This window comes from Miscanthus floridulus, chromosome 2 (genome assembly GCF_019320115.1).
Source record: "Miscanthus floridulus cultivar M001 chromosome 2, ASM1932011v1, whole genome shotgun sequence".
Lineage (NCBI taxonomy): Eukaryota > Viridiplantae > Streptophyta > Magnoliopsida > Poales > Poaceae > Miscanthus > Miscanthus floridulus.
Window position 1 is genome coordinate 102,524,907 of NC_089581.1, and position 26,058 is coordinate 102,550,964.

Below are 26,058 nucleotides of genomic sequence, written 5' to 3' on the forward strand. Positions count from 1 at the left end.
TTGGTATGCTTAAACTGTTGGTAGGCTTTATGTTGTCAAATTTTGAGTGATTACATGAAGTAGAAGTATCGTTGCTTTAAAATGCAAATTTAAAAAGGATTCCAGACAGATTCTGTAGTTTGATAAGTTGCATGATAGGGATGATGTTTGCTATAAAAATGGTTAATAACAAAGTTGTAGATAATTTGATAAGCTTTCCAGAAAGTCCAGGATCACTGCATTCGGATTAGTAAAACTCCAGTTATGAGTGAAACAAGTAGCTGCTGTTTTGTGATATAGTAGATGCATTGTGGAAGTAGTTAATTAAATAATCGAGAAGAGATATGCACCTACTCAATAAACATGATGCACTTGTTAACATATATGCATTCGTAATACTTATGCCATATTCATGCATCTAGGATCGGAGGAAGAAATAACGTTGCTGGACTTCGAAGAAGCAGAGGAAGAGGACCAGCAGGAGAATCCGCAAGCCGCAGCTCCCGAAGGCGTGGAGCGGAATCCTGAAGAGCTTCCGGAGTGTCCTGACCACCGCTCTACTTCTTTTCTGAAAGGCAAGCTCCAGAGCATTCTAAGTCTCCTAGTATTTTATAAATGATTACTTAAGTACTTATGATTGATGCATTAGGTTATAAGAGTTTAATGGAACCACTTGATGCATATAAATTCCTTGTCCAGATATTACACCTTTAACCGGTATAGGTCCAGGATCGAATATATGCTTAGCCATGCTTAGACTGGTAGAAGTCGGGTGATATCCTATCACCTACGAGATATAGGTGGATACCAGAGCACGGTTGGCTATATTTGCTATCGTGGATCAGAACCATGGGGTAAAAGAAAATCGAGACCGGGCAGGATGACGATAGAGAAGCAACAAGACATGGAGGTCTTGGGTGTGGATCTATCCCCGTCTGTGTCGGTTAAGGACCGTACCGTTGTTGGCGCTTCTGACAAGATTGAACGCATGCCTCTCACTTAGCTGGCCGGATAACTCGTTCCGACCACGAAGCCGAGTAATTCAACTCAGGCCGGGACCCGTTCTGTTGTGCGCTCCTTCCGGGGAACGATTAGACTGAGCCCAAGGGTAGGCTAGGCCTGAACGTCCTAGCATCTGGTGTTCTAGATTGTGCGGCGTGGTACTGACCCACGAAATGTAGACCTGAGTTGTACCAAAGGTGACCTAAGGCTATCATGGCTGGTAGACCTAGGTTTGTGTTAGGAATAAATTCCCAGCTGGTTGAAATTGATTCGAATCGCTGTCTCTCCCGGATAGTGAGAAACTTGGCTAGTCCCAACATCATAGTAACTGTATGATGGAACATGATGGTTCGGATGAATATGGAATTACAATACCTGCTATGGTTACTATTGTATGCTTTTAAATTGATATACCACATGTTTGGCACAGGATAGTTGGTAATCTAGAAATGGATAGTTATAATTAACTTAATAAAGGAATCGTAATTATACAATGCGTCAATTGCCTTTATGCAAAATGTTGTCGAGTTACGTCCACTTATACAGCCTTGAATAATCCTTGGAGTCATTTTATTTCTGGTTCATGACGGGTAAGTCTAGCTGAGTACCTTCTCGTACTCAGGGTTTTATTTCCCATTGTTGCAGATGGCACTGTGTATCATGGTTATTGCAAGAGTTGCTTCTATCCCACCGTGGATGAAGAGTAAGCCTTGGGCAGGCTTCTTTATTAATCCCTATCTTTGCTTTTGTGGACCGTGATCCTACTTGGCACTGTATCAAACTATGTTGGAAACTTTAATTTCGAACTTATTTGCTTCCGCTTTATCTATCAAACTCAGTTTGTAATAACTTTTATTCGTACTCTGATGATGAAATGTATCTGTGAACTTTATGTAATATGTGGCATGTATGTTGAATCATGTACAATCTTGGTTGTTGTAAATCGTTTATCGAGACCCGTCGTGGTACTCGACGGACTACCGGGTTTATATGGGTTCAAGTATAACAGTGCGACCGCTTGCAGGCTACCATTGTACTTGCACTCTTATAAATTGGTCGGTTCTGCGACAGGCATGGCCCCTAGAGTAGTTTTTCAAAGTGGTTCGGTGTGCCCTCCACGGGCTTCTAACCACCCCTACGGTCAGCGGCGGCCACGAGAGAGCGATCGAAGATTGCTCCAACCGCTTCTTCGCTCGAGGCGTGGCTGGTGGCGCTGTCAAGGAGTTCCTTGGTGGTTCATGGACCCTTGCATCCTAGCTTATGAACCAGAGATTCGCAGGTGGTCCCAGATAGGAAAGCCCCTATAACGTCGGCGTCGGCGATGTTAGGTAGCTCATTGCACTGCCAGGAGAAACATCGGATGTACCCATGGAGGGTCTCACTGGCCTTCTATCGGTAGTTTCTTAGGTCCCATGGGTTCCCAGGGTGCTTGTATATGCCCTGGAAGTTACCCACGAAGATCTCCTTTAGGTTCGCCTAACTCCGGATTCTATTGGATGGCTGGTGTTCCAACCATGTTTATGTTGAGTCAGCTAAGAACAGTGGAAGGTTATGGATAATGAAATCGTCATTATCCGCACCACCGGCTTAGCAGGCAAGCCGATAATCCTTGAGCCATAGTCCGGGGTTCATCTACCCAGAGTACTTTGGGATGTTGGTTGGTGGCCGCTACCTTGGCGGGAAGGCAGTGTTGAGGATGTGTCGGCTGAAGGCTTGAGGCCCCAGTAGGCCGGGGCTCGGGCTTCTGTCCTCACTACTGTCGTAGTGTCTGCCATGGTGAGGGTGATAGCCGTAGCTAACTCCCTCTCCTAGGTCATTGTGAGTACACCTACGAGCGTCAAGGGTGTTGCGTGCGTCATGGTTGTGGCTGAGACGCTGTTGCACCAGGACCACGACGCACTGCCCATCGCTTTGTGGCGCCTAGTGGACCAACACGTCCCTGCTGGGATGCTCGGACAGCGTGCGCTGGCTGGCGTCGAGCTCATGTTGTTGAGACAATGAGCTCATGGCCTGCTGCGTCACCGTATGCTCAAGCAACGTGAGAATCTCATGGTGAGCCTGATGATCCTTGGGCGTCATGGCCTCTAGAAGGCCATGAGTATGGCCACTGCGGCGGTGGTGTTCTGGCTTGCCCGGGCGAAGCGATGGAGGGCTTCATCGTCTGCGATGATCCTCTGGTTCACATCATGGGCCATGGTGCGTGCGCGCCCACCGTCTCCACGACACTCTATCTCCTGATCGAGCTCCGTGTATTCCTACTCGAGCTAGAGTCACGCTTCCTCGATCTCTCAGTGTCAGGCTTTCAGCTGCTACACTGACCTGCATGGTGAGGCCACTGTCTCCCTCTTGGCCTCGTTGTTGAGGTCATTTGTTGGGGTAGCCTCCCTCTCGTGGATGCTCTTGACATGCCCCTTGAGGGTACCCATCATGAAGCATTCACGAGAGGGGTGATGGCTTCCCCTACTGGAGTCAGAGCCAGAGGGTGACTCTGGCTCCTCTGCTAGGAGGTCATAGAAAGATTCCATGACATGTTCGATTACCCCCATGAATTCGTTGTTTGTGGGAGGTGGAATCATGCGTTGTGCCACGGGTGGCTAACCACAACTGCAGACGCCCTCTTTGCCGAGTGCTGGGGGCACTTGGCAAAGCCAGCCAAGCACTCGGCAAAGGCTTTGCCGAGTGCCGCACTCGGCAACGGTCTCTCGGCAAAGATTTTGTCGGCAAAAATTTCTTTGCCGAGTGCCAAAAATCGACACTCGGCAAAGTCTTTGCCGAGTGCCAAGCCCGCACTCGGCAAAAAAATAACTGCCGTCAACATTTGACGCCGTCTTTGCCGAGTGCCTAGGGACTAGCACTCGGCAAAATTTGAATTTTTGCCGAGAGCCAGGGCTCAGCACTCGGCAAAGAAACAATTTTTTTTTAAAAAAATCTTTTTAAAAATAGTCTTTGCCGAGTGGTACCATCTGGCACTCGGCAAAATTGACCTCTTTGCCGAGTGTCAGGCTGTGGCACTCGGCAAAACTGGGGAAGTGGCTATTTTTGCAGCATTTTTTTCCAGCTTTGCCGAGTGCCACACCCCTGGCACTCGGCAAAGACTTCTTTGCCGAGTGTTGGCACTCGGCAAAGCTGGGAAATTTGCAATTTTTTTTGTTTGTTGCTTTCCTTCAAAAGCAAACATGCAAAACTCATATATAATACATGAGACATCACACATGCATTTAGCATCACACAAAACGCATACATAATCCATCACATACATCCATAATACATCACAAGCACATCCAACATCCATCACAAGCACATCCTCCTGCATAATCCATCACACGCACATCCAATGTGCAAATCCATGACAACATCTAAGAAGTCTTCATCCAACACAAGTCCTAGATCAAGAAAAGTCAATGAAACATGAAGGGGCACCACCTACTACCACTGATCCCAATGGGAGCCTGAAGGGGCACCTCCGTGCGGTGGTGGACCTGTCCAGCCGGGGTGTGTGTGCTGAGGTGAAGGAGTCGGGTTCGAACCCGACGACTGTTGCACAAAGGAGAATTGAATTCATTAGTATCTACACAAGCTAAAGGACTTGATCAACCATATATATATACTCACCGGAGTGCCTAGAGCCAGAGGAGTAGGAGGCACAACTAGAGCGAGCAGCGACTGGGGCACCACCACACCCGAGAGAGTGGTGCCGAGGCTCAACATGAATGAGAACATGTCCTGCATCCTCTGCACCTCGGCCGCCCTCTAGGCCCTCAGGACCTCCCACTCGGCCCTCTCGGCCTCCCTCTGGGCCCTCTCCCTCTCCCTCTCGACCCTCTCGGCCTCCCTCTTGGCCTCCATCCTCTCCACAGTGGCCTGCAATATTCAATCACCAACGTTTAAACAATGCAAATGCAAGGTACATGTGTAAAAGTAATGAACGGCGAATGAAATAGAACTAACCTGGAGTGCCGCCATTTGCTGCAGTGTGCTCGCCTGCCGAGGTCGAATGGGGACGGAGGAGCTCATGCTCTGTGCTCGGATCTGGACGAGGTTGGGCACAGAGGTCGAGTCAACCATGTTGGAGGCCATCCAGTACTGGCCGTGCTGCTTCCCTCCTCCGAGCCTCATCACGAGGTCGGTATCAAGGGGCTGGGTCGTGGGGTCGAAGTCCTCCCCATGCCGCTCGTGGGCCAACGAGGCGTAGTCGGTGAGCTTGCTGTGGACGCTCGTGTTGCTGTATGCCTCGGGCCCGTCCTCCGGGTTGTAGACGGTGTACGGGGATGTCGCCTTGCCCTTGTGTGCCATGGCGTACGCCATGAACTCGTTGCATTCCTGGCCATCATGCGACTGGGACTGCGAGGAAAACACAAAGACGATTAGAAGTAATGAGAATTGAGTGTTAGAACAAATAAATAAATAAGTGCGTAGAGTGTACCCAGGCCTAGGCGTACGAACTGAGGGGGCGGTTGCCTTGGTGGTGCGCTGGCCCACCCATCTGTAGGCGGCACTCCTGACGGAGGGCGTGCCTCTCCCTCCACTCATCGGAGACCCACTTGTCCACGATGGCTGCCCAACAGTCTCTGTGCCTGGCGCACCAAGAAGGACACATCTACATGCCATCAAGTATTGTATTAGAAATGTTAGAATATAAAATGAAGGCTACCTATTCTTCATGGAATGAGTCAGTAACAATGTTTTATAACTTACTGCGAGGTACTGCTCCCTGGTGAGTGTCATGGTCCTAGCCGCGCTCTTCCCCAGGTACCGACCAAGGACGTCGCACGAGTGGTTGATGTGGCACTGCAGCCTCGCCTCATAGTACAGGTCCGTGACTCGGCCCCTGCATGCCCTGTCCTGCACCTTCATCACCCAGGCGGGGTCATGCCCCTCCTCCAACGTGAAGAAGTCCTGCATACAGACATCATGTGTCCTTTCATTATTTCAAGAACGTCTAATGATTTCATAGTATTGAGCAATGTAGTGTGATGTAGACTCACCCAGAACTCACGCCTGATCCGCTCCTATACAGTGCCGTACACGGCGTCCACGGCGGAGTTGAAGTGGTCCCACGTCTAGGGAGGCGACTCAACCTGGGCGTGGGTGACCAAACCAGGGTAGTGCAGGCAGATCAGGCCACCGAGGATCCCATTGCACTGCCGATGATCGCCCCTGGACACAAGTTCCTAGTTCCTACAGGAGTCAGTAAGAAGAATTGTTAGTCCATAGTTTGGTTTTCAGCATATGAACAAGAAGAGATGCAAAATGAGCGGATACTTACTTGTCGCCCTTGGGATGAATCACTGGCCTCCTCTGAAATGGGATCGGCCATGTCGGGAGCTGTGAGGACCCGCGCAAGTACGGTGCCGATGAGGTGCTCGAAGTGTCACCCCCCGCCACCCCCCTAGAGGAAGTGTCACCCCCTCCTGTCTGGGGGGCCAGCTGCTGGTCCTCGTCGTCAGTGGTCGTCATCCGGTCCTCCTCAGGTGGGGGGACGACAGACGACTGCACCGCCCTCCTCGGACGGCCGCGGGGGCGGCGGGCCGGACGGCTCCTCGCCGACGCCTCCGCCTCTGCCTCTGCCTCCGCCTCCGCCTTCGCCTCCTGAGTCGTCCTCGCGTAGAGCGAGTTGCAGGTCCAGGTCCACCTTCTGCCCGGCATTTTGTCGAGTGCCTACAAATACAAAGAGTAAACCAGTTAGCATAATTAGACAAATATAGAGATGCAAAATGAACGAAACATAACTAGAAAATAATAATAATATAGTATTACATGAATTAGAAATAATCTTCAGGATCGGCAGCGGCCGGATCATAAGTGTTGTCATCACTAGCAATATTGTCTAACATTTCCGCCTCATCTCCATCGTTGTCATCAATGGCAACGCCAAATCGTAATCGCTCAAGCAGTGCTAAGTCTTTGGCATTTTGCACCTCTTCTCCATCGTCCTCATCTCCATCGTCCTCATCAATGTCATTGTCTACTTCCATGCCCATCAGCGAAAACATGTCTATGTGAAACATGCCATCTAGCCCCTCGGGTTGATAGAACTCCCTTGTATATGTGTTTGGGTCAAAGTTGTAATCCTCATCGTTTGGGACAGGCACTTTGCCATGCGGTGATACCAACTGCGCAAGGTACCAACCCTCAAGAGTGGGATCTTTTTGGCACGCCCATGGAAGATAATAAACTTGCGTGGCCTATTGAGCCACAATATAGACATCGTCTCCTTGATAGAGGGAATCTTGTCGAATTTCAACCTGTCCAATCTCAGGGGCTCTTCTCGTGACATTGGGATCGAACCAATGGCATTTGAATACGACTGGCTTATGACCTCCACGAAGCTCAAAGTTGAGCTCGTATATTTCTTTGACTATGCCGTAGTAGTCGCGGTCATCAGTGCCAGGCGTACGAACTCCAGTATTCATGGTTTTTCGATTGGGCCGACTGAGCTCGTGGCTTCTTGTGTGGAAGCGATAGCCATTCACATCATATACGGTGAATGACTTGACCCTATAGGGGAAGCCTTTGACAACCTGTTTCAACTCTTCATCCATTTCCACATCCGTGCATGCCTGTAAGGTGAGGGTGGATAGATCATTACTCGCTCGTAGGAGCAAAGTGGGATGTCACAGATGGAACGATGTAAATTGGATGGTACCTTCTTTTCGAACCATGAAATGAAATCGGGCACACCACCTTTGAGAAGACTATCTTGTTCTTGAGGGGAAGGATCCCTATTTCTTGTCCAGTATGTATTCAGAAATTCCCTGAAAAAGCAAGAGACAAGGGGGTTGGATAGATAGACGATAGTGACGGCGTATGTAACAAGCTCATTGAGAACTTACTGGACATAAGGGTTCACTTCGTCAAGGTTCAACAACACATACAACATGATAGTGCGCCACTCATCATTCCGCAAGGTCTTGGTGCTCGAAGCGCTTGCCCTGCCAAGTTGACCTTTGAAAAGGCTGAGATTTGATGACCTCTCGTCGGTGTTGTAACGAGGGATTGGATTGTGCACGCTGGGAAGGCTATCCTTATAGTATGATGTTGTGAAGTTTGACACCTCCTCAAGAATGAATGCCTCTGCCATGGATGCCTCAATTCTAGCTTTATTTCTACACTTTTTCCGAAGAACCTTTAGACATCTCTCGATTGGATAGCACCAATGGGCTTGCATGGGCCCCCCCATTCGTGCCTCGTGAGGCAGGTGCAAAATCAGATGCCGCATTGAGAGGAAGAAGCCGGGTGGGAAGATCTTCTCCATCTTACAGAGCAACACAGGTGCCACTTTCTCTAAGTCATCAATCATGGCCCGAGATAGTTCCTTGGCACAAAGCTGGCGGAAGAAATAGCTCAACTCTGCCAGGACGTGCCACACATGCTCGGGGACGAAACCTCTGGTCATCGCTGGAAGGAGCCGCTCAATCCATATGTGGAAGTCATGACTCTTCATCCCTAACACTCGGCAAGTGGACACGTTCACTCCCCTCCTCAGATTCGCCGCATACCCATCAGGGAACATTAATGACTGAACCCACTAACATACTTCCCTCCTTTGGTCCTTCAAAATAAAATCGACCGAAGTCCTTTTCCATTTCTTGCCAGGCACGGGAGTCTTCATCACTTGCTTTGGTCTATCGCACAGTGCTGCTAGGTCCACTCTTGCCTTAACATTGTCCTTTGACTTTTCTGTGTCCATGAGTGTTCCCCAAAGTGCCTCGGCGATATTCTTCTCTGTGTGCATTAAATCAATGTTGTGTGGAAGAAGAAGATCGTTGAAATAGGGAAGCCTAGTCAAGCCTGATTTATGAGTCCACTTGTGGTACTGACCATATCCATCAAAATGATCTTTCTCTTTATCAACTTTGAGAGCCTCTATCTCAGCACGGATCTCGGCAGCGGTCATCATCTGAGGTGCAGGATCGGTGACTTCAACACCTTTCGTGAAGTTCTTGATGTCTCGTCTGAATGGATGGTCAAGGGGGAGGAACTGACGATGTTGGTCGAACGAAGAAAACTTGCCACCACTCTTCAGCCAAGTGAACCTCACACCTGCCTTGCATATTGGGCATGGGAACTTCCCGTGAACACACCACCCGCAGAATAGGCCATACGCCAGGAAGTCATGCAGGGAGTAGTGGTACCACACATGCATTGTGAAGTTTCTCTTTGTAGCTCGGTCGTATGTCAGTACCCCCTTTTCCCAAGCATCGATCAAATCATCGAACACAGGCTCCATGAACACACCCATATTGTTCCTTGGATGTCCAGGAATTATCAGCGACAAAAATATGTTCTTGGGTTGAAAGATGACACCGGGGGGGGGGAGATTCAGGGGTATCATGAACATGGGCCAACAAGTGTATGGGGCCGCGGACAATCCATATGGGTTGAACCCATCTGTTGCCAACGCTACACGTACATTGCGAGCCTCCTCAGCTTTAACACGATGTATGCCATCGAAATGGGTCCAGGCATCGCCATCCGATGGGTGTACCATCTTGTCCGGATTGTACCTTTTGCCATTTTTGTGCCATATCATCTGTTTCATGGACTCCTCTGTCATGTACAGTCATTGGATCCTCGGTATGAAAGGAAGGTACCGTAGGACCTTCGTAGGGATACTCAGCTGTTCCTTCTTGCCATCACTAGTGTTGACCTCTAGGTACCTAGAGGATTTGCACTTTGGACAGTGCGTTGCTCCCTCGTGATCTTTCCTAAAAAGGACGCATCCATTCGGACAAGCATGGATCTACTCATACGGCATCTTAAGTGCACGAAGAAGTTTCTGTGACTCATACAAGTTCTTTGGCAGGATGTGATCCTCCGGAAGCAGGGATCCAAAAACTACCAACATACCATCGAAGTTGTCCCGACTCATGCTAAACTACGACTTCAACCTCATGATGCGTCCAATTGCATCCAGCTGTGATACCGTTGTCTTTTCGTGCAAGGGCTTCTACGCTGAAGACAGCATATCATAGAACGTCTTTGCGCTTTCCTCTGGCTTCTCCTCCAATCCTTCACCAAACCGTGCCTGCTGAATGTCATCCATCTAGTCTACTACCCCGCCATCTCCATCATAATCCTCGAGACGCTATCTCACCACCTCCTCTCTAATACGATCGGCTTCACCATGGTGGATCCAGCGGGTATAGTTTGTCGTGAATCCATACTTGATAAGATCTTCCCCCACGAGCCTCTTAATTTTTCTTTTCTTGTTGCCACATCTGCTGCACGGACACGGCATCCGGGCTGACCCTTTAGCAGCCTCACCAAATGCATGCTCCAGGAAAGCATTGGTCTTGGTCATCCATTCTGGGGTCATACTTGCGTGGCCCGTGTACATCCACTCATGGTTATCCATCCTCTGGCACATGCATATGTAAGCGAGTAATAAAAATTGCAGGTAAATCCATAAGGCATTCCTACTATACATCTAATAGGTGAAGGATAGGTCCTAATCCCACCCGAGGATGCGTAGATGAGGTTGGCTTCCATGGTCCGCTCCTATCCAAGATAGAATTTCGGCAGCACCTCCCCGCTGTTCTCCCGGTACACGTCCTGGCAGGGAGATTGTGTATCAGGAGAACAACGAGGAGGTGGTGCCGAAACTCTATCTCGAACAGGAGCGGGCCACGGAAACCAACCCATCTACGCATCTGCGGGCTATCCAAAAAACGTGGACAATCCGAAACAGGTACGGAATTTGGTATGCAAAGATCTGCATACCAACGACTGTATCTCTTTCGGACGGGAGACGCCTAACTGGGGTTACACGAGATACAAGTATGCAAGATGGGTTATACCTAGGGTGTCGGTGAGGTCAGGCTAGTGGGGCGGTGGTGAGGCAACGCGGTGCAGGCAGAACCGCAATGCCAACGAAGACGATCGGGGTCACCGAGTGCCTCCCAACGGTCCTCGTCCTGCAAAGAAAAGGCAAATGGTTAGACTCCATTGAAAATTTCGGCAGCACCTCCCCTGCACGGAGAGGTTCCCAAAACCTACAGAAAACATTGGCACGAAGGCCAACAACCACATGTATACCAAACATAGGCACGAAGGCACACAACCACATACATACAACAATAACTACTACTAACACTAAAACTATGAACAACAACTACAACTACTACTATCACTACGACTTACTAACTAATACTAACACTACTAATTAACTACTACTACTAACACTACTACTTACTAACTAATACTAACATTAGGGCATACCTTGCCAGCGAGAATGCGAAGACCAAGGGCCGGCGACGACAACGGGGACGACCGCTACGGTGTGAGGGTCGACGAACCGAGGCGGCACCTTTCTTCTCCTCTTCTCCTCTTCTCCCCTTCTCCTTCTCTCCTCCCTTCTCTTTCTTCTTCTTCCTCCTCCCCTTCTTCTCCTTCCTCCTTTCCTTCCTCCTCTTCCTCCTACCTCCTCCTCCTTCCAACAGCGGGCGCGCGGGCACGGCGGGCGCGGGCGCGCGGGCCAGGGAGCCGGCGGGGCGGGCGCACGGGGAGCCGACGGCGGCGCAGCGGCTACGGCGCGGCGGCGGGGCGGCTACGGTGCGGTGGTGGGGCAGCTACGGCGCGTGTGTGTGTGCGTGTCTGGTGTGTGCGTGGTGTGTGTGCGTGTGTCCGGTTTTTTTTATATTTCAAACCTCTTTGCCGAGTGCCAGATCCGGGGCACTCGGCAAAGAAAGTATTTTGCCGAGTGCCCCCGATCTGGCACTCGGTGAAATAAAAAATTAAAAAAAAAATCCTGTCCTGGCTTTGCCGAGTGCCTAGGGCTAGCACTCGGTAAAATATTCACTTTGCCGAGTGCCAAACCTTGGCACTCGGCAAAATAATTTTTTTTTGTTTTTTGCCACCAACTTTTTTTCTTAGATTTGTATTTGTACCATGAACAACATGTTCAAATTTGGCACAATTTCATTGCTGTTTGCTATATTTCTTCACTTTATTTCGTTTTCTTGCAATTTTCCGAAAAATATAGGTTTGAACTGCAGGTGCATCGAATAATAGTTTTGATCCATTCCAAAAATGTTATTCTTGTTTGTTAGTGTCACTTTATGCTAAATCTAGGAACTGTCTCCAAATTTCGATCAACGTGCTCATGGGGCAACGTCGTGAACTTGCGTGCGAGTGGTTATTTAATTCTATAAAATTCAAACGAATCCCGAAAATCATGAAACTTGGCGAGATGTCGTGATATCACATGCATATGCGGTGGTAAAAATTTGAAAACGTTTGGATGACGTCATCACGTATGGTGTTCACAAACCAGGACATCATCACATGTGATATCATATACAGCAATGAAATTGTGCCAAATTTGAACATGTTGTTCATGGTACAAATACAAATCTAAGAAAAAAAGTTGGTGGCAAAAAACAAAAAAAAAATTATTTTGCCGAGTGCCAAGGTTTGGCACTCGGCAAAGTGAATATTTTGCCGAGTGCTAGTCCTAGGCACTCGGCAAAGCCAATATTTTGCCGAGTGCCAAACAGAAGGCACTCGGCAAAGAGGACGGCGTTGGATACCGTTATCCCCGGGCGCCTCTTTGCCGAGTGCCCAACTTTGCCGAGTGTCTGGCACTGGGCAAAGTTTGGATTTGCCGAGTGCCTTATTTTGCCGAGTGCCAGACACTCGGCAAAACCCTATTTGTCGAATGCCAAGTTTCGCCGAGTGCGGCACTCAGCAAAGGTGGCCTTTGCCGAGTACCCGATATTTGGCACTCGGCAAAGATTTGAGCGCTGGGCAAAGTCCCGGTTTCCTATAGTGAACGGTCATCGCAGTGTTGTGGAGAGCGAATGGAAGCACTGTCTGATGAGTACAGGCCCGATCTTCCGAGAGGTAGCCGGTAAGTTCGATTTTGTGGAGATCTCGACATTGGCGATCCAGCTTCAAATCAGACGCGATTTGAACCCTGCAACCGTTACACCACTGCTCTATTGGTTATCAACCAAGCACAACTTGATTGACCTCGCCAAGAAGGCTTTTCCTGCAAGCGAATCGAAGAGCACAAGCAAGAAGGTAAAACACGCAATCTGAAATTGCAAATATGAATGACGCGAATATCAATAGAGGATTCAAGAACTCGGTTCCAAAGGACTAATCGACACAGTGGAGGAGATCAAGAACGGGGGCCCTGGATCACTGTAAAAGGATTTGTCACCACAGTTACAATGAACGATTTAGTTTCTCGATGGAAAACTAAACTCTAAACAAAACCCAATTGTGTAGCAGCGGCGGCGGCTGTGTTTATAGTCTAAGACTCGACCTAGGGTTGGGGACGGCCAGGGGTTGGGCGCCCACAACTTGGGCTTAAGGCTCGACACGATACATGGCCAAGTTGGCCCAAATAGGTGATGCAGCACATTGCCATGGTCACACAGAATGATCCACGGACCTTCTGGAACTGGGACCAGATCCAAAACGACGGCGTCGTCGTCCCCTTTCCAACGCATCCAAGAACAGCCCGTTTCGATGTCGTATGAGAAAGTTATGACCGAAACAGTGATGACGTGTCTGCTGAATCCGAGGGCGACGTGGCAGCTGAGTTGGGAACGAATTGCAACTTGGGGAAGACCATGGCGTCGGTGTGTCTAGCGTGGCGATGTCCTCATCATCCTCCCCTTCTCTAATTGGAGTCGTCCTCGACTCCATCTTGGCGATGTCCTCATCATCCCCTCCTTCTAGATTTGGAGTCGTCCTCGACTCCATCCCATCATCAGCGAACTCCTACAAAAGGTTAGTGACAGCAGGCAATGCACCAGACATAAAAGGTTGACAAAACACAGTATAACATGGTGCATCAGGATTATCACATAACTCAGCAGTAGCAGAAGTTGTAGCAAGAAAAGCACCTCCTTTTAACTTAATCCCATTTTTTAGCAATGTCTGTTGGAGGTTTATTTTTTATCTCATTAGCATGTTTAATAATATCCATAGGAGACAAAGGTAGTAATATAATTTTCTTGTCCTTATGTATGATAGTGTATGTATTAGATCTACCATGGTGTAAAGCATCATTATCAAATTCCCATGGGCGACCTAACAAAATGGAGCAAGCTTGCATAGGGACAACATCAAAATCAGCAGTATCATGATAAGAGCCTGTGAAAAAGCTAATGCATGCTGATTTAGTTACCTTAGTCTTACCAATATTATTGAACCATTGAAGTTTATATGGATACGAATGTTGTCGTGTGGTCAAGCCAAGCTTGTCAACCAAATCTGAACTCACCAAGTTGTTGCAACTCCCGCTATCAATGATAGTGAGAACACGACAACCCTGCACAATGAGATACATGTGGAACAAATTGTGGCGTTGGATCTTCATCTCTTCTTCATGTCCCACATGTGTACTCAACACACGCTGCACAAGAAGGCTAGGGTAGTCCGCGGTAGCAGCCACGGAGTCAATGGTGATGGCCTCCTTGTCTTGATTGCCCTCGGTGGGATCTGCATCAATGTTAGCAGCAAGGGCTAAATCATCTTCAACATCACTAGCACTTACATATCCATCCTCGATAGCAATGAAAGCGCGACGACTGGGGCATTCCTTCATGACATGTCCCATGCCTTTGCATTGGTGGCAAATGATTTTAGAGCTAGACGAGGAGGAGCTAGTAGAAGCACCCAGAGTGCCACCTTTCTTCAGCTATGGAAACTGCACATTAGACAATTTACTTACCCCGGAAGAAAATGGAGGTGTAGATGGCTGTGGTGCAACAGGAAGCTTGGGCGTCTCTGGCTCGGAACGCTGCTGAAAATTCCTCCCATTGTTAGACCTGAAAGGCTGGTGTTGTTTGTGTCCCTGTACTTCTCGTTCTGCCTTAATAGCAAGATGATACAATTGGGAAAAATTGTGCCATTCTTTGTAATCAAGTATGTTCTGTATATCATGGTTTAAACCACCAAAAAATCTAGCACTAGCATCATGATCATCTTCATTTATACCACAACGTGCTAAACCAATAAGCAATTCTTGATAGTATGCTTCTACTCCTTTATCACCTTGTTTTAAAGTTTGTAGTTTCAAACGTAAATCACGTTGGTAATAAGGAGGAACAAAACGAGATTTCATACGTTGCTTTAAAACATTCTAAGTTTAAGGCACAGCAGCAGCATTATTGGCATTGCAAAGATCACTCCACCAGAACAAAGCAAAATTAGTAAACTCACTAGTAGCAAGTCTAACTCTATGATCAGTAGGAACATTATGAGAATCAAATTTTTGTTGAACAGCAAGCTCCCAATCTAAATATGCCTCTGGATCAACATTACCAGCAAAAGGAGGTAGACTAAATTTAATTTTAGCAAAAGGATCATTATTACCATGATTATTACCTTCCATACCACGACGATTGAAGTTGAGGCGGCGACGGGCACCACCATCAGCATACGCATCTTCATCACCAAAAGCATCCATATCTTCATCATCAGCATGATAAGGTGGAGGGCGTTGCTCAAGCTGTTCAATGCGAGTGACCAGATTGTTCATGTTGTGCGTCAGCTCGGTCATAAGATTGCGTTGTTCAGTCATGAACGTTGTAAGCTCGCCCTTGGACACGCACTCATTGAAGTCCGTCGGAGTTCCTGCCATGGTTAGAAGATAGAAAAAGACAACACCAAAGTATTATCCCTATCAACTAAAAGGAAAGAAGTGGTGGTGGTGGTGATGGTGGTGAAAGTGGAATGCAAAATCACAAGCGGCTTACCACCATCTTGCCTGTATTCTTACCAACGCCAAACAGGAGCAAAACCAAAGTGGCGAAGCAATCTGTTGTTGAGCGTGGGTAACAGTTGCAAGATGAACCTATGCTGATAGAAGAATATGTGGAGCTATAGGTAGGCACACAATATGACAGCAAGGATTAGCAATTAACGAGTGCAGAGTAACGATTGTTCAATCCGGATCCAAAGTACAAATCACAGGTGCTGGCTAAGACGTGTCGAGACGTAGCGCAACAAGGTGAAAACAAAGGACGATCGAAAGGACTCACAGAACAAGCAAATAGCCCAGACTTCTCCGTTTTTCCTGAATTTTTTTTCCCGAATTCTTCCAAAAGGCACTAGTAGGAAACAAACTTATTTTTATATACTTTTCTCTTAACAAGGATCACAAAAGATGCAACCACAAAAATTGGCACCTACAACTGAGGTGGGATGTGGCCTACAGAAATTCAGCACGTTCTCTGAAAAGCGTGCAACAACTTTGACAATTTTTTTTTATATTTTCCCGAATTTTTTTGGCAATTCTGATGAAACCAAACAGGGCGTAGCCGAGTTTGGGTCGGCTCCAAATGGTGTCAAGAAGCTGCTGAAAAAAATTCAAATTTTTTTGATAAACGAGCGAAAAGTTATGCCTGTTTTACCGAAGGTATCTTAAGATATGTTTTCCGGAAGGCACAACACGGCGGCGGCAGTTAGGGCAAAGCGTCCCTAAACTCTAACACCGATCACGGGATCGTCACTGTGACTAACAGCAGTAGGTATTCGCCTGATGATGTAAGGAGGGCTGCGATGCAGGCAAAATAAGAGCGGCTGGCAACCTATCTAGGGTTTGCGCGGCGGCGAGAAGTTACACAAGGCGGCTAGCGGAGCAAGTCGAGTAATGTGGTGGCTTCGACTTGTTATTTGGGAACGGTGGATGGGATAGCGGCGGAAAACAAAAATCACAGCAACGGGCGATTGAACTACGACCACGAACACAATCCTAAACCAGCAACAAGACTCGACCACGGACACAAACTCAACAACACGAATCTGAAACGAAATTGCAAAGGCACAAAGGGCGATAGGATAGCGGAAATTGAAATATTTTTGGGCTTTTTGTGGACTCTAGGTAATGAACAAATATGAATCTAAGGCAAACGAGATTATACCTCGCGGTAAACCTGAAATATCTGATACCAATTGATGAGTATAGGCCCGATCTTCCGAGAGGTAGCCGGTAAGTTTGATTTTGTGGAGATCTCGACGTTGGCGATCCGGCTTCAAATCAGACGCGATTCGAACCCTGCAACCGTTACACCACTGCTCCGTTGGTTATCAACCAAGCACAACTTGATTGACCTCGCCAAGAAGGCTTTTCCTGCAAGCGAATCGAAGAGCACAAGCAAGAAGGTAAAACACGCAATCTGAAATTGCAAATATGAATGACGCGAATATCAATAGAGGATTCAAGAACTCGGTTCCAAAGGACTAATCGACACAGTGGAGATCAAGAACGGGGGCCCTGGATCACTGTAAAAGGATTTGTCACCACAGTTACAATGAACGATTCAGTTTCTCAATGAAAAACTAAACTCTAAACAAAACCCAATTGTGTAGCAGCGGCGGTGGCTGTGTTTATAGTCTAAGACTCGACCTAGGGTTGGGGACGGCCAGGGGTTGGGCGCCCACAACTTGGGCTTAAGGCCCGACACGATACATGGCCAAGTTGGCCCAAATAGGTGACGCAGCACCTTGCCGTGGTCACACAGAATGATCCACGGACCTTCTGGAGCTGGGACCAGATCCAAAACGACGGCGTCGTCATCCCCTTTCCAACGCATCCAAGAACGGCCCGTTTCGATGTCGTATGAGAAAGTTATGACCGAAACAGTGATGACGTGTCTGCTGAATCCGAGGGCGACGTGGCAGCTGAGTTGGGAACGAATTGCAACTTGGGGAAGACCATGGCGTCGGTGTGTCCAGCGTGGTGATGTCCTTATCACTGTCGGGGCGTTCCGTATGAGGTGTTTCAGAGAGAATGGTTCCCCTCTAGCGAGCCATGTCATGTCATTGGCGTTAGAGAAGGTGAAGCTACGTGGGTCCTCCCTAGACGGCTGGGGTCCTAGGGAGACACCGAGCTGGCGCTCAAGCCTCTCGTAGTCAAGGTCGATGGAGGGGAGAGGTTGGATGGTGGCGTGAGCCAATGCCAACTCTCCTCCCACCGCGATGATGAAGTCTAGGTCACCGAAGCGCATGTGTGCGGCTAGGACCCAGCTAATACCGTGGCTAGCCATCTGTGGCCTGATGTTAATGTCAGAACGCGCACAGGCCCCCTACCTGGCGCCCCAACTATCGGTGTTTCGAGTAAACACCAATGAGTAAATTTGTGTTATTGCGCGTCTGGGTCGGATGGTGTGCTAAAAAGATACAAGGTTTATATTGGTTTGGGCAGAATGTCCCTATGTCCAGTTCGTGGTTGCTGCTCGTGTTATTTGCACTGAAAAGTTCATAGTAGGGGTTACAAACGGGCGAGAGATGAAAACACCCCAAGTCTCTGATGGAAAGGTCGAATGGGTGCTGAGAGCTTGGTCGCTGCTCAACTATGTGTGATGTGATGCATGGTGTGTTCAATCGATCCCTCCCCTTAGTGGGGTGCCCTATCTTCCCTTTTATAGAACAAGGGGAAGCAGGGATTACAGATGGGAGAGAAAAGAAAAACCAGAGGCCAAGGAGGTCCTTCAAAGATGATGTGTCTTCCTTTTTCACTGAGCGAGTCCCGCTGACACGGCAGATAGTGCCAGAAATAGCTCCATGCTGGGTGCATGTCCGCTGATCCTGATAGGGCAGCGCTAGGCGTCTGTCCGCTTATGATGCCATGTTTCTGGCTTTGTCAGCAAGTGGTCACATCCCATCCCGCCCCGACAGGCGGCGCGACGGACTAGGGTGCTGATCCATGACCCTACGGGGACTAGACGGCGCAGTGATCGTTCGTCCGTTATTGTAGATGATGCGAGTTTCCTCTTGGACCTTAGTGGTTGTCGTATGCTTCCGTCAGGATCCACGCCTTAGGGCAAATGGCGGCGCCCACAACATTATAAGACAAATGCCGGCGCCTACAACACTGTTCGGGCTCTGACATGCCTGGAAGGGCTTAAAGGGCATGTCTTGTCATATCCTGACGGTACTTTCCTGTAGGCGTGTAGGATATGGTCCTCGGTATTGCGGTTGACTTGAGTGCCCTGCCTTATCTGCTCGCATAGTTATGAAGGAGCAGCGCGTAGACGTCGGGCGAGGCGGAGCCAGCCCCCGAACGTCGCGTGAGGCGGAGCCAGCCCTCAGACGTCGGGCGAGGCGGAGCCAGCCCTTAGACGTCAGGCAAGGCGGAGCCAGCCCTCAGACGTCCGTCGAGGTGGAGACAGCCCTCAGACGTCGGGTGAGGCGGAGCCAGCCCTCAGACATCGGACGAGGCAGAGCCAGCCCTCAGGAGTCAGCCAAGGTTGAGCTGACCCTCGGGGGCCGGACGAGGCGGGCCTTAGTGGCTGGATGAGGCGATGCCCAGCAAGAGGTGCAGTCGTGCTCCTGATAGTAGGACGAATCAATGTTGATAGGTATTAACTCCTCTTTGGGCACCCTAGTATTGGTCCCCGACACATGCAATTGCGAAACATTTTATTCAAACAAATGTAGAACCAGAACAGATGGTTTTGTGCTTATTACCGGTTCTTCCTCCTGAATTGAGACCCATTGTTTATAGATCTAGGGGTGGGACACAACGACCTTAGGCTTCTTTTATTTAAAATACCTCTCACTCCATCTACGATCACCTGAACATGCGTAGTATCTTTGCAACTAACTCACTGTATACTAAGGGTGTGTTTGGTTTAAGGGCGAAGTTTAATGGGATATGACGATCCATAGATACTGGGATAGGTATATCTAATTTTTCTATTTAGTTGGATGGATGAAAGTGGATGGGATGAGAATAGTTGACTAATCATATCTATTATTTAAAAATAATATCAATTGATTAGACACGAATAAATATGTGATACTAATTTTATTATGATAATCACTAATTAAAAATAAAATGTTTTAACTGGCACCACTCATATCCTAATTATTAGTACACAAAACATGCACTGATCAATATATTAGCACTTATCAAAACTAATCCTACCATCATTATTACTAAGTAGTAATATAACATGCTAATACTTCTTAATTTATTTACTACAGTCAAGATTAGAAGATATGGATAAGCTAGTCCAATAGACTTTTATGGGCGAGCTTAGCCAGCATCTACAGATAATATCCTCCTGTGGTGGATATCCCTATTCAAGTCATCCGTGAATCAAACGTTGCTCACCCATGTACAGTCATCTCGCATCCTTTGTATATACACCTAACCAAACACACCTTTAAGTGGTTCGTTCTGTCCTGTTCCTGTATATGCTGGTGCATGCCTTGCCACGCTGCTGGTATAGCTAGCTCATCAGCCCATAAATGAGGGAAAGCAACCGTCAAAAAAATCACCTCCCTTCTCCCAGCTGCCGGCCGACTGCTGCTTTGTGTTGTTGATTGCAAGAGCTAGTACGTGTGCGGTGTGCCATGCTTTCCTTGTTTTAATTTTTTCACTCGCTCAACTCCCTCCAACATCAACTGCATCTGATACAATACTTGTAGATGCCACCCAACGTCAGGCTGCCTGCTTTGCATGAGCGTGATTACTTGGTACAAGTGGAGTAATTAATTATCTTTTTTTCTAGGCAATTTTGATTTGCATACACTATGGGTCTATAAACCCGCCTACAAGCCTACAAGGAACTGAAATTCTGTCCGGACCAGGCCCAGCTACTCACTCTCGCTGCATTCGTCATGGCCCGCCACCGCCACTCGTGCCAACAACTTCGCGACTCAACACGAAAGCCCAAAACCAATACCTGGAGGAGCAACAGTCGCAGCTAGAAATGGGTCCACTTTACCTTCTAAAAATGGGTCGTCCAAGTTCTCTCTTATTATAACAGCACAAAACCAGAAAGGAAAAAAAATCTGCTTTTCCTTGCTCAACTTTTGCGAAAATATGTTTTTCCTTCCTAAACTTTAAAACCGGTAAACAACTTCCCTAAACTTTTAAAACGGTTCGTTTTACCTCCCTCACCGTTTATAAGCGGTTTTCAAAGACGGTTTTATCTTTATCTTTTTTATTTATTTTGGCTAAATCTTTAAAAAATCATAGTAAATCACAGAAAAACCATAAAATGAAAAATCCAAGTTTGTTGGACTTCACATGAGTAGATCTACACAGTGAAAATATAATATGGTATGGTTTAGTACAAAATTTTTTGTTGTAACTTTAGATCTATGCTTTTCTGTAATTAATTCATAGCTGCAGTCTCTATGATCCAATGGTGGTGAAATTTTTATAGTGGGCTAATTATTGTATACTTGAACTGTAGATTAAAATTGTCTGGGTTTTTTAAAATTATTTAGAATTGCATTTTTCTGGAAGGGGGTACGCGACACGTCCAACGCTGCGATGCTGCAAGGTGGGTGGTCCCCCTTTCGTGCTCCTCAGCACCTCATTTTTCAGTTCCTTCCCCACCTGTCCGTTGTCGCCCCGCACCTAGCTCCGGGCGGATCCGGTGGCCCGGAGCCCCCTACCCCCGACCTGTCCCCACCACTCACCCGACTATTTCCTCGCCTCCTACGCGCGCTTGCTGCTATCGTCCTCCACTGGCACTTCGTCAGGGTCCTCCCTCTGTTCCCAAAAGAATACAATTCTAGAATAATATTATGTTTTAGTATATCAAGTTTGACTAATTATAGATAAAAATGCACAAATATTTATAATATCAAATAAAAATCATTAGATTAATTATGAAATATATTTTCATAATATATATTTACCAGAAACTTGGTTAATCGAGAAACACTTAAACTGACACACGTACGTTGCATACTTTCTCGGCCATCGATTTATAGCAGAGCCAGAGTAGCCAAGTACGCCAAGATGTCCCCCGTGAGCACCGAGCTGGGAAGATTCTTCGGTATGTCGCTTGGTCGTAAACGATCGTAAATTTTTAGCCAGAATAATATTTTTCTCTTACACTAAACCAGCCAGCAGTAATAATTCACGATCGTATATGATCGTTTCAACCCTAGCCGAACAGGCTGATTCAAGCTCGACCTCGTCACTCGCACGGCCAACGTCGAGCTGTGGGTGATGTTGACGACGCTGCTGCTGGTGGTGAAGTTTGCCATGGACTCTGTCGCGCCCTGGTACTTAAACGAGTACATATTTGTAGCTGCCCAGTTCCTGGAAGGCCTCAACAGCTCCATGATGCAGTACACGCTCGGCCTGATGCAGGTGTCGTCCAAGAACGACTTCTTCGAGGTATGGGCGGTGCTCATGGTCACCCTGCCATATAGGCATTGTTTCGTATTATTTCAACAACAGTGTTTTTCTTTTATAACAAATCAGTAAATAGTATTTTTAACCATAACTTTTTAGCAAAGCGAACAAGACCACAGTGTTAAGGTTGGCCGCCCATAAGATTAAGATTAATATATAACCCTCATCCACTAGTAAATCGCTGGTCTCTCAGCTATTCGAGCACTGTTCATCGCTGGCCCCACTCCTGAAGCCTATCGCCGTGAGCCGCGTGTCGGCGTATCCTGTGCTGCAGCCCGCACCGCTGCAGTCACACCGTCAAAATAAAAATAATAAAACAAAATAAAAACACAGCTTCTCGATGCCTCCGCTCCCTCCTCTTCGACTCCCCCGGCCCCTGTGAAAACGAAAAAAGCCCATACAAATCCTGCCTCGGCGCCGCTGCCTCCGCCTCCACCGACCGCTGCGCGTGCAGGTGCCGCACCAAGGCGCCTCGCCGGCGCAGCCTCCGCTTTGGCCTCCCTCTCCACCGGCCGCAGCGTGCGCAGATGCCGCCACCGGCAGAGTTTTGTCGCCTCTTCCTCTTGCCCGGCGGCGGCGCACGCGCGGATGCGCGGTGCCTTGCTGTGCTGGTGGCTGTGCCGGCGGATCCATGATGGACGGGATGTGATAGCAAAGGGGCTTGGGGAGCCGGCCGGCCTGGCCGGCGAGAAGCGGCCATTAGAGCCTTGCTCATCCTTAGCTCCGCCGGCAAGCATGGGCTCCCCCAGGTCACCTCGCCGGACCTCGGGGCCATCCTCCACTACCTCGCTGAACCTTGCCACCATCCTCGAATACCTCACCACCGTCCTCACAGTGAGATTTCTGTGTCCCCTCTTTCTCCATCTCGATTCATGTCCGATCTCCACCTTCTTCTCGACCTCGACATGATTTTAGATATATCAGTCTGATATGTCTGGTCGTTTGTTTTTTATGTAGGTGACTTCGCCGTCAAAGCAGCCAAGAGATTCTTCCTTCTAATAATTTCACCGATCAGGAAAGGAGTCAATATATTTTTTTTTTCCAAATTGTAGACAGATTGCTAACATTTAACTACTCTAGTGGCAAAGCTCCAGCTCAAGCAAGATCGGTGGAAACACCTGCAAGTGAACCTGGCCATGGCAGCGGAAACAACACTCCAAAAGCTGCACCAAAAGCACAACCTTACAGGTCCAAACTTTTTTGGCTACTTTCTGTATCAACTAATAACGATTTTTAGTTCATTATTGATAGAGCTTTCCACCTGCTGGCAGATTACTGCATTTGGGTCAATACAATTGTGGTTTGTTTAAATGGTACCGAACCCATTTGTTGTTAGCTAATAACAACAGGTAGTTTGTCCATCAATTATAGGTTTCATGTTCGCTAAATAAATTAGTTCTGTTTCATACTCTGCTAGTTACTCTCAACATGTGAGTTGCCCATTTTAAGGCCTACCTTCCCAAACATCTAAATTTATTCTCTTGAAACATGTAAGTTCACGTTCCTGAAATTCCAAGCATTTTGACGGCTGAAATAGATTACGTGTTGTTTTTTCTAACGATGCTACCATATGGCTCTCATAAAAAGAGATACTTTTTTAGTGCATGCTGAATGCTTCTTGAGATTAATACAAGACCAACTTATGTAGATTCTGTACGAAGTTAGGATTAATACTTCAGGTAGCCTCACAAGAATTTTTCTGTCGTTGCAAGGGTTGCTCCATTGATGCTTGCACTGGATGCTCATTTTTTCCTTTCTTTTGTCGATGCTCAAAATTGGCAGTCATCAGTGTCGTAGTTATTTTTCCTTTTAGTTATATTGTTTTCCTTTTCTTTGTTTTGTTGCCTAGCCTCTGGGATGTCATGTCACCTTTAAGATAGTTGCTTTCTCAAGTTGATAACAGAGGGGACCAATGAAGGAACAATAACCAGATCACAGAACTGGACATTTCTAATTTTAGCTACTACTTAGTTGTTGCTATAGTGGTTTTATGTTACTAGCCTATCCTGTTATTTCACCCTCTGGTCAAGCAAACAAAATGGCAAAAACCTCTTGGTTATTTTAGCTCAATGCTTCTTTGTTCGGTTTGCGCCTCCATGATTTGCTTATGTTGCTTCTTTGGTTCCATGTTAGCAGGCTTTCCTGTTATTTCGCCTTCTCATTAACCAAAAAAAAGGAACTGGACATATATGTTATTTAATTCAGTGCTTCTTTGCTCTGTATCCAGCTCCATGATGTGTTTTAGTTTAGAAATAGGCAACTGCAACCTTAGTATTGGATTTGATACTTTTCTCCTTTTTGTTCAAAATATTAGAACTAATTTTCCGTATGTCGCCTTTCAAGTACATAATTGTTGATGGCTTCATGTTTTATGCAGGCCTGCGACGTAAATTTTTTGGCGGTTACAAGGTACCATGGGCTTAGGTATGTGGCCTCCATCAAAATAACAGTGTCGACGTGTAACTAATGTATTGATGTTCTTCTTCCTTCGTTATAGTAGTTTCCTATCCGCTTATATCCTGTCTTATTTATGCACAACAATCAATCTAATGTGACTGTTTTATTCTCAGTTACCCAACAGTCAAGTATCACCATGCACTAGATTATAGGTAGTGGTTTCAAAGAATTCTCACTTAAGATAGTTTTCTGAGCATGTCTTCCTACTCTTTGCATGTGACAGTTTGCATGGAAGTACAGTTTATTGGACCTCACTTAGCACCGGTAGCATTTTGACCTTTTATGATTTGGCTATTGAGTACGTTTTTGAAGTAATACCAATTGGCATTACTCGACCCATGCATATCAATTGATACTAATTGACCTTTTACGACAAATTTGTTCAGTACCATTTCCGCAAACTACATGGATTGATTAACATATTAGTTTCCAAGCAAGTGTAGTCAATATACTTTCGCTTATTTAGGTTCATATAAATAAATATACGGTGTACTATAGGCTGGTCAAACCGATTACACATTTATTACATGTTAATTTTAATTACTGATTGATCGTGCCATTTCCCTTGATGTACAGGTTCTATTTGTTTCTCAACATGTGGATCTATATCGTAAATTTGTGATCAAGTTTGAACCGTTAATGTTTAACTGTAACACCAACCATCATCAGCTCCAAATTTTGAAAGGCTGAAAAGGATGGATAGGAAGCTGTCTGTTATGATCGTGTTTTTTCATTAGCTCACATGCTATTATACTCACCTTTGCTACATGCAAGAATCCAATTGCAACTTTTTTTTGTCGATATAGCAGGTCATAGAATCTAAAAAGGCTTTGTGTTTGCTTAATAAGACAAGAAGATTTTTCTACAGCCTCTATGTTCCCTCATTTGAGCGTGCTAAACCAGAAATATATATGTATGTGTCGGTGTTTCGAGTAAACATCAACGAGTAAATTTGTGTTATTGCACGTCTGGCCTGGATGGTGTGCTAAAAAGATATAAGGTTTATACTGGTTCGGACAGAATGTCCCTACGTTTAGTTCGTAGTAGGGGTTACAAACGGGCGAAAGAAGAAAAGAGCCTAAGTCCCTGATGGAAAGGTCGAATGGGTACTGAGAGCTTGGTCGCTGCTCAGCTATGTGTGATGTGATACGTGGTGTGTTCAATCAATCCGTTCCGTTAGTGGGATGCCTTGGCTTTCCTTTTATAGACCAAGGGAAAGCAGGGATTACAGATGAGAGAAAGATGAGAAACCAGAGACAAAGGAGGTCTTTCAAAGATACCGGGTCTTCCTTTTCCTCTGAGCGAGCCTCGCTGACACGACAGACAGTGTCAGGGATAGCTCCATGCCGGGCGCATGTCCGCTGATCCTAATAGGGCTGCGTCGGGCGTTTGTCCGCTGATGATGCCATGTTCTGACTTGATCAGCAAGTGGTCACGTCCCATCCCGCCCCGGCGGGTGGTGCGACAGACCAGGGTGTTGATCCATGACCCTACGA

The 26,058-nt window shown here is 47.1% G+C and overlaps 1 long non-coding RNA gene across 1 annotated transcript; it reads left to right on the top strand.

Moving 5' to 3' along the window:
- The first annotated feature begins 22,455 nt into the window (after positions 1-22,455).
- Positions 22,456-25,474, top strand: LOC136539273 (uncharacterized). Its single transcript, XR_010779626.1, has 4 exons — positions 22,456-22,939; positions 23,063-23,293; positions 24,483-24,529; positions 25,139-25,474. It is a non-coding gene; the product is annotated as an uncharacterized lncRNA (long non-coding RNA).
- The last annotated feature ends 584 nt before the right edge of the window (positions 25,475-26,058 follow it).